This window comes from Gallinula chloropus (genome assembly GCF_964237585.1).
Source record: "Gallinula chloropus genome assembly, chromosome: 19".
Classification (NCBI taxonomy): Eukaryota; Metazoa; Chordata; class Aves; order Gruiformes; family Rallidae; genus Gallinula; species Gallinula chloropus.
The window spans coordinates 13,615,871-13,635,217 of NC_140104.1; positions in this window are offsets into that span (position 1 = coordinate 13,615,871).

Here is a 19,347-nt window from a genome sequence, read left to right on the forward strand (position 1 = left end):
GTATCGAGTGCCCTAAGATGGCGGGGTTGAGGAGAAAACAGGGATGAGGAGGAGAAGAATGAAGCCCCCATAATCCAAGGGGAAATGGTTAGTGCCCTGCTAAACCACTAAGACACACACAAGACTGTGGGTCTCATGGCATCCACCCAAGGGTACTGAGTGAGCTGGAAAAATTGCTCACCAAACCACTTTCCTGGAGGTTTGCCAGTGTGATGTCTGTCTCCATGAAGAGCTGGAAGGAGGATCTGGAGAGTGACACTTCTCTCAGTCTGACCTTGGTACCAAGGACGGTTATGGGGCAGATCATCTTGAGTGCCATCAGGTGGCATCTACAGGAAAACCTGGTGGTCTGGCCCCCTCAGCACGGACTTATGAAAGGGAGACCCTGCTTGATTCACCTGATTCCCTTCTGTGACAACTGTACCTGCCCAGTGGATGAGGTAAAGGCTGTGGATAATGTCTACCTAACCTTTAGCAAAGCTTTTGACCCTGTTTCCCACAGCATCGTCCTGGGGAACGTGGCTGCTCATGGCTGAGATGGATATACTCTTTCCTGAGAAGAAACCTGGCTGGAGTTGCTTGTGGCTGAGCCGCAGATTCAGCTGGTGGCTGGTCACAAGTGGGCTTCCCCAGAGCGCAGTACTAGGGCCAGTTCTCTTTAATATCTTGTCCTGGTTTTGGACAGGATGGAGTTAACTTCATTTGTAGCAGCGGATGGAATGCTGTGTTTGGGAGTTAAAATGAGAGTAGTGCTGATAACACCCTGATGTTGTTAATTGCTGTCAGACAGCCAAGGACTTTCTCAGCTCTTCATGAGAAAGGAGGGGTGAAGCCAGGACAAGTGACCCAACTGACCAAAGAGAGTATTCCACGCCAGTTACGTCCTGCCCAGGATATCGGGCGCTGACGGGAGGAAGGCCGAGGGCGGCTCTGGGTCACGCGGTTCTTGGGGGACGGTCGGGTTCTGGGACGGCTCTGGGTGGCACGGCCTGAGTTGTGTGGTTTGGTGAGAAACTGCATTGTGTATCAACAGCTTCATATATTTTTTGCTTTAAAGTCCTGTTAGCATTGTTACATTGTATCTTTCTGTTATCTTAGTAAATTATCCTTATCCCAACCCACGGGCTCTTATTTCTTGGTTTTGGGGTTATTTGCCTCTTCCCCTTCCTTTTCCCTTCCTTTACCTCTTCCCCCCCCCCCCCACCCCCCCACCCCTTCCCTTTTCCCTGCTCTTTTCCTTTAAGGAGCAGGCAGCTGCGTGGATTCTCAGCTCTCAGCCGGGGTGAAACCACGACAGTCTTTTTGGCGCCCAACATGGGGCCCGAAAGTTTGGGAAAACGGTAGATCTGACCCTGACTCGATTGCAATTAAGACAAAGTTGTGATAAGCACTTTGGTTTAAGCAGTCTCTGGTCACGATGCTCTGGTATTTACTGATATCGATGAACGTGAACTTGTGCTGGTATCTGTATGAGATTTTGCTGCCCTGTCTATTCTTTGGACAGGGAGGAGTTAATAACGGCAGCTGGTATGGTGGGAGTACAGCAAGAAATATCTATGCTGCTTTCTCTTCCTTTGGGCTAAATACAACAGCTCTGGTAACAGTTTTTGAAAATTTCCAATATCCCTGGGATATTCAAACTAGCATTTTGCTGTTTTTAGGTTTGGTGCACATGGTTCAGCTTTTGTTAAATATTAAGCACAGGGTTATGAATACCACTCAAGAGTTTCCTGCGAGGCCAGATAATCACGAGTGGCAGGGTAGGTGGCAGAGGATGGGCAACTACCTAGGCACTTTCTCACGCCCGATGTTTTGGAGTTTCACCCCTGAACAGTTACAGGACCTGGGTCTTAGGGCGGGGCTATGGGGCTGTGGGCGGGGCCAGGGCTCTATGGGAGGGTCCATGGCTCTGTGGGTGGGGCTGTGGCTCTGTGGGTGGGGCTGGGGGGTATGTGGGCGTGGCTGGGGTGGGGGACGTGGCTAGGGCCCTTGCACACGTAGCGGGTGGCCTCGAATGTGTCCATCAGGCTCCTCATCTGCCTCAGCCCCCCCAGCAGCTCCCGGGGGCGGGACTGGGCCGTGACCTCCCCCAGCGTGAACTGGGGCTGCACCCCAGCCAAGAACTGGACCGTCCCAAACTGGGGGGGGGAAGGGATGGGAGGGGTCTGTGGGGCCTCCTTACCCACACATCCCACCCCCCAGGGGGCCTGTGGGTCCCCCAGCCCCACATCTCTGACCCCCCATGAGATCTATGGGTCCCCCAGCCCCACAGGTCCCCTCCAGCCCCACATCTCCCAACCCCCAGGGGGTCTATGGATCCCCCAGCCCTGCATCTCCCACCCCCCCATGGGGTCCATGGGTCCTCCAGCTCCACATCTCCCCCAGCTCCCACCCCCCACCAGCCCCACGACCCCCTGGGATAGGGTGGGGGAGGAGTTATGGGTCCCCCAGCCACACATCTGCCACCCCCCATGAGATCTATGGGTCCCCCAGCCCCACATCTCCCATCCCCCAGGGGGTCTATGGGTCCCCCAGCCCCACATCTCCCACCCCCCATGAGATCTATGGGTCCCCCAGCCCCACATCTCCCACCCCCCAGGGGGTCTATGGGGCCTCCTGACCCACAGCTCCCACCCCCAGGGGGTCTATGGGTCCCCCAGCCCCACAACTCCCAGCCCCCCCATGAGCGCTATGGGTCCCCCAGCCCCACAGGTCCCCTCCAGCCCCACATCCACCTCCCCCCTCCCTAATCCTCCCGGACGGCAGGGGGCGCTCCCCCGGATGCTGATGTTCTCCAGCTGCTCCATCACATCCACCATGAAGTCCCGGATGGTGCCGAACTGCTGGGGGGTCACTGGGGTCACTGGAGGGGCACTGGGGTCAGTGGGGTCAGTGGGGTGGCCATGGGGTCAATGAGGTGGCCATGGGTTCACTGGGGTTGGTGGGGTGGCCATGGGGTCACTGGGGTCAGTGGGGTGGCCATGGGGTCAGTGGGTGGTCATGCTGTTGGACCCGTTGAACAGGAACACCAGGTCTACCTTCCCCCGCAGGCACCCTAGGGGCACAGGGGGATCACTGGGGCAGCCATGGGGTCAGTGGGGTCACTGGGGTGGCCATGGGGTCACTGGGGGGGCACTGGGGTCACTGGGGTGGCCATGGGGTCATGGGGTCAGTGGGGTGGCCATGGGGTCAGTGGGGGGCCATTGGGTCACTGGGGTCACTGGGGTAGCTATGGGGTCAGTGGGGGGGCACTGAAGTCACTGGGGGGGCCATGGGGTCAGTGGGGTGGCCATGGGGTCACTGGGGTGGCCATGGGGTCAGTGGGAGGGAACTGGGGTCACTGGGCGGGCCATGGGGTCAGTGGGGTGGCCATGGGGTCAATGGGGTCACTGGGGGGGTCATGGGGTCACTGGGGTGGCCATGGGGTCATGGGGTCAGTGGGGTGGCCATAGGGTCAGTGGGGTCACTGGGGTCACTGGGGTCAGTGGGTTGGTCATGGGGTCACTGGGGGGGCCATGGGGTCTCTGAGGTGGCCATTGGGTCAGTGGGGTCAGTGGGGGGGCATGGGGTCACTGGGGTCACTGGGGTTATTGAAGTGGGCGTGGCCTGTAGTGGTGTGGGCGTGGGTTGGCAGGCGTGGCCAGGGACTGGGTGGGCGGGGCCTGGAAGCCTGTGGCTTATGGCAGTGGGCATGGCCTGTGGCGGTGTGGGCGGGGCTTCGAGGACAGTGGACATGGCTTTGCTTGGTGGGTGTGGCCTGGGGAATGGTGGGCGGGGCCTGGCAGCCTGTGGGCATGGCTTCGGGTGGTGGGCCTGGCCTGTGGCGGTGTGGGTGGGGCTTTGAGGACAATGGGCGTGGGTTATAGCAGTGGGCTTGGCTTGTGGCGTGGTTTGGGGTGGTGAGCGTGGCCTGGGTCATGGTGGGCGTGGCTTGGTAACCCGTGGGTGTGGCTTAGGGTGATGGGCGTGGCCTATGGTACTGTGGGCGTGGCCTGTGACGTTGTGGGCTGGGCCTGGCTGTCTGTGGGCGTGGTGTAGGGTGGTGGGCGGAGCCTGAGGGACGGTGAGCATGGCCTGGGTAATTGTGGGCGTGGCCTTGCAGCCTGTGGGCATGGCTTAAGGCAGAGGGCGTGGGCTGTGGCGGCATGGGCGGGGCTTTGAGGGCAATGGGCGTGGCTTGGGGTGGCGGGCGTGGCCTGTGGGCGTGGCTTGGGGCAGTACCCTGGTATCCGGGCCGCAGGCAGAGGCCGCTGCTGGAGGTGTTGTGGTCGCAGAAGCGCGACAGGCCAGGGCCGCAGTCCTGGGCGGGGGAGGGAAAGGGTCGGGGGGGGGGGAGGGGTCAGAGCCCACCCACGTGACCCGGGAAGGGGTGAGGGGGGGGAGGGGTAGGAGCCGTGCAGAAGGGGGTGGGGGAGGGTTTTGAGGAGAGATGGGGGGTGAGGGAGGGGTGATGGGGGTTGGGGAGGGGTCAGAGCCCACCCATGGGACCTGAGAGGGGGCGAGGGGGGTAGGGGAGGGGGGAGGGGGGTGCAGGAGGGGCAAAGGAGGCAGTTGGGGAGGGATGATGGGGGGTGAGGGAGGGGTGAAAGCCCTCCCAGGGGTGGTGGGGGAGGGTTTTGAGGGGGTCATGGAGGTGGGGGAGTGGTGAAAAGGAGGTGGGGGAGGGGTCAGGGGGTGGGGGAGGGGCAAAGGAGGCAGTTGGGGAGGGATGATGGGGGGCGAGAGGTCAGAGGGGGTGGGGGAAGGGTTGGAGGGAGGATGGGATGGGGGAGGGGTGATGGGGTGGAGGAGGGGTGAGGGGAGAGTAGGGGAGGGGAGGGGAATGGTGGGGGAGGGGTTGGGGTGGGGGAGGGTTCATGGGGGTGTGAGTCTCCCGGGGTGGGGAGATGGGCAGGGTGGGGCTGATCTCAGGGTGGGGGAGTGGCTCTGGGTTGGGGGGGTTGAGGGAGGGGCTGGTGCGAGGGGCAGGGTGGAGGAGGGTCCCGGGGTGGGGGGAAGGTCCGGGTGGGGGAGGGTCTGATGATGCTGCTGTCTCCGTCCCGGGCCAGCGTCATGCCCAGGTGGGTCTGGGACACATTCCCTGGTGGGGGGGAAGGGGAAAGGGGTCACAGCCCCTCCCCCACCCCCCCCAGAAACCCTCTCATACCCATCTCAGCTCCTCCCCCACCCCAAAAGTCTCCACCCCTCCTCCCCATCCCCATCCATCACCCCTCCCTCACCCCCCCAGCCCCTCCCCCACCCATCTCAGCCCCTCCCCCCCACCACCTCTTGGCCTCCCCCTAATATGGGGGGGGCATATAGAAGTAGAAAGAATAGCTCACAAGATTTATGTCATGTAATTATGTAGCTGAAAGAAACAGATAAGGAAGCCCACAGAAACTGGCTTGCAAGGAGGGAGATTTTGTAGGGAACAGCTGTAGGAATTCAGGATTCAGGAGACAGAATGGGAACAGGATAACATCTATCACAGAGATGTCAATTATCTCTTTGCTAATGAAGGAACAGATAGCTGGAATACATCCACAGGTCTCCCTGTAGGGACATAAATTGGTCCAAACGGATAAGAACACTGCAGGTTGGCAAGGTTCTTGCGAAAAAGCACATCGTGAGGAAGACTCGGGTCCTTCATCCCATGGACCACCGGAGACCCAGGCCCATCATTTTTTGAAGGATCTGCGCAAGCGCGAAAGATGATAAACTAATTAGCATACGAGGCGAGGGTAGGCGGGTACAGGTAATTAATATGTATAGGCGTAAAATGAATATTCATTATTAGATTGTATAAATACACAAACGGCTTGCTGTGTGGGTGTGCATGCTTGTGGTGGAGAGATGCCCCATTCACCCAGCACTGAATAAACATACCTGCTTTATACCTTTCGCGTTAGAGAGTCTATTTTCCGCATGTCAGGTGATGGTCACAGCGCCTCTGGGAATCAGATACAGGAGAAAGAAAAACACAAGCAGCTGCATTTTGCCACTGGAGAAGGGAGCAAAATCCTGACTAAAGTGAAGTCTGCTAAGAAGGGAGGGGTGGAGGAAGGTGCTTTAAGATCTGGTCACACTTCTCATTATCTGACTCTGGTGTCACTGTCTGTGTAGTGCAGTGTCATCAATCAGAGAGTTTTCTGTCCTTCTCTCTGTGTTGAGTCTGTTTTGCCCATGTCATTGATTACAGGATGATCTCTCCCTGTGCTTATCTTGACTCCTGAGCCTCTCAATATGTATTTTCTCCCCTGTCCAACTAAAAAGGGGAGTGATAGACTGACTTTGGTGGGCGTCTGGCCTCCAGCCAGGCCTAAACCACCACACATACTAATCTCACAGAACTGGGGACTCACTGCTTCCTTGCACCCCCTCAGGATGCTGGGAGCTGTGGTGCCCTTGTACCACACGCTGCATCACACATCCCCTGTGACACTGGCCCAGGAAGAGCCCTGAGGAATTGCAGGGGGTAGAATCCCACTTCTGTGGGGCTGGCTGTTCTGCTTGATAAAATACATCAAGGCTTTACTCAGCATCAGATCCACCTGCACACTGCCTCAGTCTACCTTAAATCACAGACTCCAATTTTCTGCTCTAACCCATTCATGAGGAGAGAGGCTTTCCCAGTAATGGGCCTCAGTGGGGCCAATTAACACTCTACAGCAGTTCAGCTTTTTCTTCTGACCTTAACTCTTGGAGAGACTGCTTCAATCTCCTCACAGGATCTGCAGTTCATGGAATCAGCACCAAATACACCACGGGGCTCATTAAAATTGAAAAAGCCCTAACAAGCTATGTGTCTTTTCTTCAGAATTTCAAGACTTGTACAGGTAATTGGAGAAGTTTCAGGACTCTAATTAAAATGGAAGATATCAATGAGCACTTAATTGAAAAAAAAAAAGGTTTCAGTATATTCAGGCTTTTTAGTTTTTCAATTTACAGAAGTGACAGCAGCTTTCTCCAATTGATAGTGAACCAGAGGACCTCCTAAAGAGGTGTGGAAAACTCAACACAGCTGTCTCCCTGAGTTCCCACACTGCTTAGATGACCTTCCTCTACACCTCCCCAACCCCACCATGTCTCCAAGGGATGCTTGGGAGCTGCACGCTTTTCCTCCATCAGGCTTCTGCACTGAGTCTGCAGCTGAATGTTGCATCCCCTTTGCTGCAATTCTCACCCCATTTACCCTGAGGACTGGCTGGGAATAGAAACAGAATTCTTCCTCATTTTGAAAAAAGTTATAAAAGAAATAAAACACATTCCCCAACTATGAGTAAAAAACTGTAAGGGGGTGGAGTAAATCCCAAAAGCAAAAGACAGGGCACATGGCCAGATAGTCTGCTGAAAAGAGGCCCTGAGACACAGTCCATTTCCTCAGGGCAGGTGGAAATACCCAAAAGGCAAGTTTCAGTGCAGAGTGTGACAGTGTCCTGACACCCCAAGGACTCAGGAGGATGTGTGTTTTTCCTACGACGTTTCATACTTATCCCCAGAGCTCCTAACTTAGTTTGATTGTGGAAAACAACAGTTGATTGGTTGGAAATATTCAGTCAGTGAAAACGTGCTTGTATCTTTTTAAATGTGAAGAAATTTCTCAGGCTTATCTGGCAGAGCTCCAGCACCCACTTTGGCCTTATTCCCGGCCAAATTTCCTGCCCAGAGCCTTGTCACCAACTCCTGTCCCTAGAGAACAACCTGCCCAGCCTCCTATGGTCACTTCTACTTGACTGTTTCCCCTGACCCCAGGACCATCTTTAGAAAACGAAATTGGAGCTTTTTGGGGCAACATTTTACAGTCAAATGAAAATGTTTGTTGATGCTAAAAATATTAGTGAGTCACGACTGAGAAAGAAATGGACTTGTGCTCTATCCTGTGTTAGCTGCCATCATAACATCAGCAAGACTCTTTCTAGAAGACAGTGTCTCCTTAAAGTCCCCCTGCAACTGTACAGAAGTTGAGAGGCAAGAATAAGCTGATGATAGTGGCTGCACACTAACAAGCTTCCAGGGCAAATTCACTGAGTGTGGAGGGCGATGGCAGGAATGAAGATTCCTGGATTTTTAGTAGACACTGCTAAGGGCTGTGGGTGATGAAACTCCTTCAGAACACTGACACGTGCCTCCCTGAATGCTGATTAGAGCAGGAAATCAGAGTGAGCAATTTCAGGATGACAAAGTGAGAAGATACAGACGTGCTGTGTCATGGAGCCACTTGGATGTGTCCTGGCACACTACAGGGCCCAGTGGTCCTCCAGTGCCCAGTGAAATGGGGAGGTTTTTGGTCATCACTTCTCCCCCTCCACTTTTCCTTTAAAGAGCAGGCAGCTGCCTGGATCTCAGCTCTCAGCTGGGGTAAAACCACGACACTCAGGGCTTTCCTTGGCAAGGGAATGGTCCTAATGAAGCCTCTGTCATTCTGTGTGCTAACTGTGTCTGTATTTCAAACTGATAAATGTCCAGCAGTAACTCCCAAACAAGACGAATGAGGGCAGAAATATGTTCCAGTGATTCTACCTGCCGTCCCCAAGGTTGAGCATGTGAGGACACTGAAGGTGGCTGTGACCTCATAGGAAGCCTGTGCTGGAGCAGGTTTGCTGGCAGGGCTGTGGAGGACCCACGCTGGGGCAGTCTGTTGCTGAAAGAGGGCACCCCACTAATGTGACCGACCCTGGAGCAGTTGGTGATGATCTGAAGCCATGTGGGAAGGACTCATGTTGGAGGGGTTCATGCAGGACTGTCTCCTGTGAGTGGGACCCAATGCTGGAGCAAGTGGAGACAGTGAGGAGCTCTCCCCCTGACCAGGAAGGAGCAGCAGAGTTGATGTGTGATGAACAGACCCCAACCCCCATTCCCTGTCCCCCAGTGCCTCTCAATCAGAGAGAGTAGAGAGTAGAGAGTTAAAGAGTGAAGTGGACCCTGGGATAAGAAGGGAGGGTCATAGGTTGGTGTTTAAAATTTCATTTCTCTGTTTTTTTCTCATTTCTCTGCTCTCTTTGGATTGAGTAATGAATTAGATTGATTTTATTGTTGGTTTCAAGTCTGTATTGCCAGTGAGAGTAACAACTGCATAACCTCCCCCTGTGCTTTCTGCCTGCATGATTTCTCCCTGTCCTGATCATTCTGCTCCCAGGCAGAATGATCTCAGAGATGAGGTTATAGAATGATCCCCATGAGGCCTGAGACACCAGGAGGGAACCTACAAGAACTGGTCTTGTCCTGCTGAGCTGGGCCAGGCTCCTGGGATGGAGGGAGCTCATGGCAACCCGGCAGCACTGCAGAGAGACAGCTCTGCCCAGGAGCAGCTCCTCTGCCAAGCACACAGGGCTGGGGACACTGCCTGTAGGCACCGAGGGGACACCTGTGAAGCTGAGAGCTGATGGAAGCTGAGAGATCACTGGAGGAGAAAGGTAAAGAGACTTTGCTTGGAATTTTCTGCTCTTGTTGACTGGGTGGTAAGTGGGAGCTGAGCTTTTCTCGATAACTTTGCAGCAGGCAGTGCAAACTCATTGGTCATTAGGATTTGTCAGAGCATCTCCTGAGCCCTGCACACACAGAGGTTCCCCGGGTCAGTGCCCTGATGCCAGGAGGGGTCTGCAGAGCAGAGCTGAGCACAGGGCAGTTTGGATGAGGTCTGTGAGCACAGAGCAGGAGGTGACATGGGCAAAGAGAAGCAGCTGCAGGGACAGCTCCAGGCAGCAGAGACATTGTCAGGGAGGGAGAAGAAGCTGCTCCCATAAATGCCCTGACAGTGCAGACCCCTTCCCTCACCGACCTCCTGGTTTCTGTCACCCAGCACAGACTCTGCACACAGAGTGCCAGGGTTTCAGGCTGAGCCTTCTCCTTGGAAGCCCAACCCACAGAGAGGAAAAACCCCCGAGTACCTGTCTGTCTGTCCCTGTACTTCCAGCCATGGCTGGAGCATTTCTCCCTGTTTCCTCTCCTGTCCTTACTGCCTTTGTCTCCTGGTTACCTGGGGCTCTGGGCATGTCCATTGGTGGGGCTGACCTTGAGATGACCCTCACTTCAGGACCCCAATATGTAGGACTTCCCTCTTTCCAGCAGTGGTAGAATCAAGCCAGCACAAAGCAGACCTCCCAAAAGGGATCTGACAAAATTCTCCCTGAATACAGAGAGTCAACCTGAGGGCATTCCATAAGTAGTGAAAGGGATTTTCCTCAAGGAAAGATTCCCTAATTTCTCTTTGCCTTTTCCTCCTTGGACAGGTCTCCACACTTGACAGGAGCAGATGTCCAACAGCAGCTCCATCAGCCAGTTCCTCCTCCTGCCCTTTGCAGACACACGGGAGCTGCAGCTCCTGCACTTCTGCCTCTTCCTGGGCATCTACCTGGCTGCTCTCCTGGGCAATGGCCTCATCATCATCACCATAAACTGTGACCACCACCTCCACACCCCCATGTACTTCTTCCTCCTCAACCTCTCTGTACTTGACTTTAGCTGCATCTCCACTATTGTTCCCAAATCCATGACCAATTCCTTGTGGAACACCAGGGCCATTTCCTACACAGGATGTGTGGCTCAACTCTTCTTCTTTGTATTTTTGATCTCTACAGAGCTCTGTCTTCTCACTGTCATGGCCTATGACTGCTACGTTGCCGTCTGCCAACCCCTGCACTATGGGACCCTCCTGGGCAGCAGAGCTTGTGTCCACATGGCAGCAGCTGCCTGGGGTGGTGGGTTTCTCAATGCTGTGCTGCAAATTTCCAATACACTTTCCTTGCCCCGCTGCCATGGCAATGCTGTTGACCAGTTCTTCTGTGAAATCCCCCAGATCCTCAAGCTCTGCTGCTCAGATGCCTACCTCAGGGAAACTGCAGTCCTTGTGTTCAGTTCCTGTTTAGGTTTTGGGTGTTTTGTGTTCATTGTGGTGTCCTATGTGCAGATCTTCAGGGCCGTGTTGAGGATCCCCTCGGAGCAGGGGCGGCACAAAGCCTTTTCCACCTGCCTCCCTCACCTGGTTGTGGTCTCCCTGTTTATTATCACTGGTGTGTTTGCCCACCTGAAGCCCCCCTCCATCTCCTCCCTATCTTTGGACCTGGTATTGGCATTTCTTTACACAGTGTTTCCACCAGCAGTGAACCCCCTCATCTACAGCATGAGGAACCAGGAGCTCAAGGATGCCATGTGGAAAATGATGACTGGATTTTTCTATGCAGCAATAAACTGCTTGTCTTCTGCATACCACTGACAATGTAACTTCTGTTATCATCAGTTCATATTTAATAGGGGTTTTAGTTGGTAGGATTTGGTTTCTCTCTAGTTTTTCTAAGCTATACTAACATGGTCAAAGTTCATCCCATTCATAATGAAGTATCACCTGCTCTTCCGTGTAAGGATGAGCTGTGCTCTCTTTGCCTCACGTCTGCTTCCACAGAGCCATAATTTTCCTCTTTTTTTCACCCTTTTATTAATAAAAATTTTACAAGAGCCTTTTCATCAGCTGAACAACTGGAGTACTTGTCTGTAATGGCAATGCTTTCCCACCATGACAGGAAGGGATAAGGACAGTTTACTGACAAAATTCACCATGAATGTAGAACAAGAGTGGCCAGTTACACCCACTCCCAGTGCTAACACAGCGTACCTGACAGACAGATAGACTGACTCTTCTGGAGGTACCAAGCCCATACCCTTCCCCAACCAGCTTCTTTTACATGGAAGTGGTGTCAGGTGGTATGGAAAATAGCCCAGGTGAACTCAGATCACCTGTGCTGGCTGCTTGGGGAGGTTAACTCTCACCCAGACAGAACCAGGACATTACCCACCCCTTTTTCTACACCATCTACATCATGGCCAGATCTTACATGTTCAGAGTACTGGGGAAATTCAGAACATCTGCCATGGACAGATTTATTTATACACCAAAAATTTTCTGTCTATCCTTTCCTAGAACTAAACCCCCTTGGGGTACACACTAGACTTCCCCATCCTTTCGCATCCCCCACCAAGTGCGCCCAGGTCCCTAAGCAAAAGCAATCCCATGAATGGTTTTGCCTTTGTCTGAAGAAGGAACGTCCCAGAGTGTCTTCCCCAACAGGTTTTTCATGTGTAATACAGGGACTTTATGCCCCTCCACAGTCTATTGAAAACTGCGGTGGTTTGGCCATGTCTACAGGCCAAATGCCCATCAAAATCCTCATATCACTCCCCTTTTCATCCAGAAAGGAGAGAACATAGATAGTGGGAGGCTTAGGATTTGATATAAGGACAGAGAGCAATCACCCTGCAATTAGTGTCACGGGCAAAACAGACTCAACACAGAATAAAGGAAAGAAAACTACTTTATTGCACTACAGCTACACACCAAGTGACACCAGAGTCAGGTAGTGAGAAGAGTGGCCAGGTCTTAAAGCACCTTCCCCCATCCCTCCCTTCTTAGCAGACTTCACTTTAGTCATGATTTTTCTCCCATCATCCCCCCCACAGTGGCACAGGGAGGGGCAGGGTCTGGGGGAATGTGGTTTCAGTCCGTTCCTCCGGAATTGTTTTCCTTCTTAGCTGGGGGGGTGGAAATCCACACCCCCTTCCCCTGCTGCATTCTCTCTCTCTCTCTCTCTCAAATCTTCTTAAACCTTCTCTTAAAACTTCAAGGGAGATACCATGACAAAAGTTCCACCACAACACCCGCACATCAAGGCAGCTCAGACATGACTAGATGGGGAAGCAGTCACAAGGAGAAGAATTTGGTCATTCCAGGGGCTGCCATAGCAGTCAGAGGTGCTGAACTGGAATCTGCCCATGAGCACATTGGGCTGCACTGGGAGGAGCGTGGCCACACAGACAAGGGCCCTTCTTGTCCATCTGGACTCAGCACAGACAATGCCACCTCTGGAGCAGTCAGTCCCAGTGCGGGGCTCCCTGGTCTGGAGGAATGAGGAGGAACTGTCATCTGCTCCGACAAAGTCTGCCAAGATACAGATAAGGGTCTTGTGTGGAGAAGCTGAGAGACCTGGGCTTCTTTAGCCTGGGGAAGGGAAGGCTGGGGGAAGCCCTCATGTGCTACGTGAAAATAACATAGGAAAAGAAGTTGTCCTGGTTTTGGTCAGGATTCATGAGAAAGGAGGGTCGAAGACAGGACAGTTGACCCAAACTGGCCAAAGGGAGTATTCCATGCTAATTACGTCCTGCCCAGTATAAAGGGGGGGGTGGGGGAGGTGATGGGAAGAGGAGCAGGGGCGGCTCCGGGACGCGCGGTTCTTGGGGGAAGGTCGGGTTCCGGGCTGGCTCTGGGTGGCACGGCCTGAGTTGTGTGGTTTGGTGAGAAACTGCATTGTGTATCAACAGCTTCAAATATTTTTGCTCTAAAGTCCTGTTAGCATTGTTATATTGTATCTTTCTGTTATCTTAGTAAACTATCCTTATCCCAACCCACGGGCCTCTTAGTTTCTTGGTTTTGGGGTTATTTGCCCCTTCCTCTTCCCTTCCCTCGCCTCTCACCCTCCCCTTCCCTTTTCCCCTGCTCTTTTCCTTTAAGGAGCAGGCAGCTGCATGGATCTCAGCTCTCAGCCGGGGTAAAACCACGACAGGGGGCCACCAGGGGTGCTGGGAGGGTTAATTGTGGGGGCACCCATGGGTGACAGGAGGGGTGTGGGGATGTTGTAAAAAGGTTCTGGGGGTGGATATAAGATAATTTTGGGGGTAAAGGGGCAGGTTTAGGTCAGTAATATGGTGCTATATGTTCCAGCTATACCAGTGCCCACCTTCCAACCTGTTAAAGGTCCAGCAGTACATCCCAAGCAAAAGATGTGAGGGATGGCAGATGTTCCTGGCCTGAAACCTCCCCAGGAGTACACAAGCAGCCCATAAACCTTGAGGGTCATGAATTCCAAGCCAAGGGAACAGTCCTAACAGTGCCAGAGGTCATTATCAGGCTCTTCCATAGTCAGACATTGAACATGCTGAAAGTCCAGCAATGGAGTCCCAGGGTCTCTAACACCTATTGCTGCCATTTCATTGGAGGCACCACAAGTTGGAGAGACACTTTCAAGCACACAGGAACTGTTAACAAGATAGGGCTTGACTTCAAATATACCTCGACAAACTTGCACAGGTGACCCAAAATTGGCCAAAGAGGGTATTCCATGCCAATTCCATCAAGCTCAGCATAAAGGGGGGTGGTGGGGGGGAGGAGTACAGGGTTCTGAGCTGTGTGGTTTGGTGAGAAACTGCACTGGGCATCACCAGTGTTGTACGTTTTACTATTTTTTTTTGTTTTCATTTCCCTTCCCTCCCCCTGTCTCCAATCCCTCCCACCCCACATCCTTCTCCTAGAGAGAACGTGGCCTCTTGATGTTCAGCTCTTGGCTGGAACGAAACCATGACAAAAGGTTCCAGCACAACACCCACACATCAAGACAGGCTCAGACATGACGGGTGGAGAACAGGCTGCAGGGAGAAGAATTTGGTCATTCCAGGGGCTGCCATAGCAGTCAGAGGTGCTGAACGGGAATCTGCCCATGAGCACATTGGGCTGCACTGGGAGGAGAGTGGCCACGCAGACAAGGACCCTTCTCGTCCATTTGGACTCAGCACTGGTGAGGCCACCTCTGGAGCAGTCAGTCCCAGTGTGGGGCTCCCCGGTCTGGTGGAATGTGGAGAAACCCTTGTGTGGTCACAGAAAGTCTGACCAGATACAGTTAGGGGTCTTGTGTGGAGAGACTGAGAGACCCGGGCTTCTTTAGCCTGGGGAAGTGCAGCCTGAGGGAAGCCCTCATGTGCTACAGGGAAAGAACATAAGAAAGGAAGTCCACGTGAAACTGCAGCTTTGAAGGTCAGAGTGGACGTGAGGCTAAAGAAATGTCATTCTGAGGGTAGTGCTGTGGTGTAAAATGTCACTTTGAGGAAGAGTGGATGAGCTGGTGGCTTTGTGTTTGTGGGAACAGCTGGTGAGGACGGAGAGACAGCAGTACAGGCAGGGACATCATGGGGTGAGAACATGGTCGGGAAGGGGATAAGTTGCCTGCAGGGAAACAGGCACAGGTGTGGGGAGCTGTAGGATGGACTGTGGTACAGATGGCCGAGGGTGCTGGACAGGCTGAAAGGGCCTGATAGAAACGAGGTCTTTGCCCCCTTGGCTACAGTTGATGTCCCTGCCACAGAGCCTCAGAGGAGACACATTGTCCTCATGGCCATGGAGCATCATTGCCTCCTTGCACCCGACCCAGGGGAGGACACAATGTATTATACCACTGTCCTTCCCTTGGTGTCACACTCCCCACATCCCAAGGAAGAGTCCTGAGACACAGGTGAGGGTCAGGATCTCTCTGCCCAGGGGCTGGGGGTCAGCACTTGGCATTTCTGCTTCATCAGACCAAGACAGGGTGTCCTCAGCATCAGAGCTGCCTGTGCTTTGCCTGTGTTTGTCCTCATGGCCTCCAGTTGTCTGCTCTAAGGAGCCCATGGGGAGGCTTTGTCAGGAATGGCTCCCAGTGGGGCCTGTTAGTGCTTTAAGGTACTTTGGGCATTACTCCTGACTTGAACTTCTTGAGAGGTTTCTTGAGTCTCCTTTTGGTATCTTGAGGTCTGTGGACTCTGAAGAAAAGACACCATGGGGCTCATTAACACCCAGAAATCCCTTACAAGCATGGCTCTTCAACACATTTTAATTTAAAAAATTAAGACTTGTATGACTAATTGGAGAGGTGAGTTTGAGTGATGAAAATTTCAAAGCAGTTTCACAATGGAGGATTTTTTCATAGGAAAAAATGTTTCTGTCATATCTCAGATCATGGAAGAAACTTCAGCAGCATGCTGCAATGGGGGCTGGTCCAGAGGTCTCCTAAGGAGATCTGGACAGGCAGGAAAAGCAGTCTCTTGAGATACAACCCTGCATGGAGAACCTTGCTCTTCCCCAAGCCCAGCAGGTCCCTCACTTGCCTCCTGGGACTCCCAACACTTTTCCTTGCATCATCTGTGCTCACAGGCACAGACAGATTTCTCTGACAACAAACAGCAGTTAAATATGACACAGTTTAATAACCATGAAATCTCTCTCCTCAGCTGCTGCTACGGCCAAGCAGCGTGTGAAGGGGGTCAGCTTTACTGGTGCTCCCAGTGCACAACCTGGGGAGGTTTCAGGCCAGGGAGGTCCTTCATCTCTTGCAACTTGTGCTTCGGTGCTCTTCCTTGATATTTAGCATGTTTGAGACTTTTTCTGGTAGAACTGGAAAACTACAGCACACTTAGTGGGATAGCTGTGGAGGTTTCAGGCCAGGAATATCTTCAAGCCCTCGCTCCTTCTCTTTGACACCTGTTGCTGGAGGTTTAGCAGTTTTAGAGGTTGTTGCTGGTAGATTGAAAGCTGATGTCAGGCACTCTTAGGACCGTTGCCTTGGCTAGGAATGCCCTGAGCCTCAAGGTTTCCTGTACTGCTAGTCTACTACCTGGGGAGGTTTCAGGCCACAAACCTTTTCCAGACCTCACATCAATTTGTTTGGGAGCTGTTACTGGATATTTATCAGTTTCACAGGTGGATGCTTGTAGAGCCTGACAATGAAGTTAAACAATATTAGGACCGCTCCCTTGGCTAGGAAAGCCCTGAGCCCCAAGGTTACTGGTGCTGCCTGCAGGCTCCCTGGGGACATTTCATGGAAGAAATTTCATTCCTCCCTCACACCTTTTGTTTGGGGCTCTTACTGGACGTTTGGCATTTTCGAAGTTGGACGCTGGCAGAGCCCGGAAATGACATCACACACTCTTAGGACCATTCCCTCAGCTACAAAAGCGCTGAGCTTCAAATTTACTTGGGCTGCTTTTGCTCTACCTAGCAGGGAAGGTTTTCAGGCTCACAAGATACTGTAGCTCTCAAACCTTTTGTTTGGAAGTTATTGCTGGACATTTAGCACTTCTTGAATGTGGACACTGGTAGAGCCAGAACATGATGTCTGGTGTTATATGACCATTCCCTTGGCTAGGAATGCTCTTCCCCCCAAGGTTCCCGGGGCTGATTGTGGCTACCTGGGGAGGTTTCAGCATAGGAACATTGTTCAGCCTTCACAGATTTACTTGGGAGCTATTGCTGTATATTTAGAAATATCTAAGGGGGGAACCTAGTAGAACCCAAAAATGATGTGAGCCATTCTTAGGACCATTCTCCTGACTAGGAAAGCCCTGACTCCCAAGGTTACTGGGCAGCTAGTGGGCTACTTGGCGGGATATCAGTTAAGGATGCTTTTACAGCCCTTGTAACTTCTGTTTGTTACCTACAGTAAAGGTGGGAGATTCTCTCTGTCCCTCCTTTTGTTATTGTACTTAAAGAATTAAAAAAATAGAATCTATTAAACCTATAAAGTATTAAAAATAGAATCTCCCACACCTATTGGATCTCAGGGGAACCACTGTGATGGAGGATAAAGAAAGAGCTGATGTACTTAATACCTTTTTTGCCTCACTCCTTAGCAGCATGGTCACTTGACTCCTGATACCCAGACCCCTGAGTGGAAAGATGGGGATGGGAGGTAGATGGAAACCCCCATAATCCTAGGAGAATTGGTTCCTGACCTGCTCAGCTGCTTAGATGTGTAGAAGTTGATGGGCTTGGATAGGATACACCCAAAGGCACTTAGGGGGATGGTGGATTTGCTCACCAAGCTACTTTCCCTTATTTACCAGCAGTCTTGGCTGACCGGGGTGGTTCTGCCTGACTGGAAACTGGCACAAGAAGGGACAGAAGGAGGACCCAGGGAACTACAGGCCTGTCAGCCTGACCCCAGTGCTGGGAAGGGGATGGAACTAATCATCTTGAGTACCATCATGCAGCACATGCAGGACACTCTGGCCATCAGGGCCTGTCAGCATGGGTTTAGGAAAGTCAGACTGTGCTTGACCAAACTTATCTTCTTCTATGACCAGGTGACCTGCTGCATATTGGATGAGGGGAAAGCTCTGAATGTGATCTACCTGGACTTCAGTGAAGCCTTCAACACTGTCTCCCACAGCATCCTGCTGGAGAAACTCACTGCTTATGGGTTAGATGGGTACACTCTGTGCTGGGTTAGAAACTGGCTGGACACATGGGCCCAAACAGTTGTGGTTAAATCCAGCTCATGGCAGGTCACAAGTGCTGCTTCCCATGGCTCTGTGCTGGGTCCCATCCTCTTTAACATCTTTATTAATGATCTGGATGAGGGGATCAAGTGCACTCTCAGTAAATTTGCATGAGACACCAAATTGTGTGGGAGTGTTGATCTGCTGGAAGACAGGAAAGCTCTTCAGAGTGACGTGGACAGGCTGGATTGATGGGCAGAAGCCAAGTCTACGGGGTTCAACAAGGCCAAGAGCCAGGTCTTACACATTGGTCACAATAACCCCAGGCAAAGCTACAGGCCTGGGGCAGAGTGGCCGGAGAGCTTCCTGGAAGAAAAGGATCTGGGTGTGTTAGTCATCAGCCAGCTGAACAGGAGCCAGCATTGTTCCCAGGTGGACAAGAAGGCCAATGGCATCCTGGTCTGGGTCAGGAATAGAGTGTCTGGCAGGAGTTAGGGAAGTGACAGTTCTGTTGTACTCAGCTCTGGTGAAGCCCACCTTGAGTACCATGTCCAGTTATGGGCCCCTCACTACAAGAAGGATGTCGAGATGCTGGAGCGTGTCCAGAGAAGAGCAACAAACCTGGAGAAGTGTCGGGGAAGACAGCAGGCCTGCTAGCGGCCTAGAGTTCTTCTCCAAAGACAGCAGGCCTGCTAGCGGCCTAGTGTTCTTCTCCCAAGACTTAGGTTCTGATAATATCCTCCTATTCCTATGAGACAGGAAAAGTTGCTCATGCTGAGAGGAACTTAATAATCACAGTCTCAACACACAGCGGCCTTGATGACAGGGGTACAGGGTGCCCTAAACCAAGAAGAAGTTATGGGAAGAACTTGGGAGTAACGGAACATGTTCAGAACCAGCCATAATAAGATGGTCAAAACAGCCGCTGTGCAGATGTTTTTAGGCACCAAAGGTAAATTAATGATATTCAGCTATAAGATTTGTTTATCAGAACTCATTATAATCACTAAAAAATCAGTGGCGTGTAAACAGGGTATGTAACCAATCAGCAGTTTTTTAGGTTGCCACGTTTGCAGCAACAAAAGTCTCTTATCTGTGTGATTTCAACCAATAAATGGCTTCACCTAAAATTCATATCAAATTGTGTGTTGCTCAGTGCCAGTCTCCACAGAGAAGAGTTTGGAGCACAAGTCCTTTGAGGATCAGCTGATGGAACTGGGGCTTTTCAGTCTTAAGAAAGGGAGGTTGAGTGGAGACCTTACTGCTCTCTACAACTTCCTGCAAGGAGGGTGTATGTTGGTGGGGGTTGGTGTTTTCTCTCAGGTATCAAGTGATGAGAGGAAATCTTTCCAAACTGAA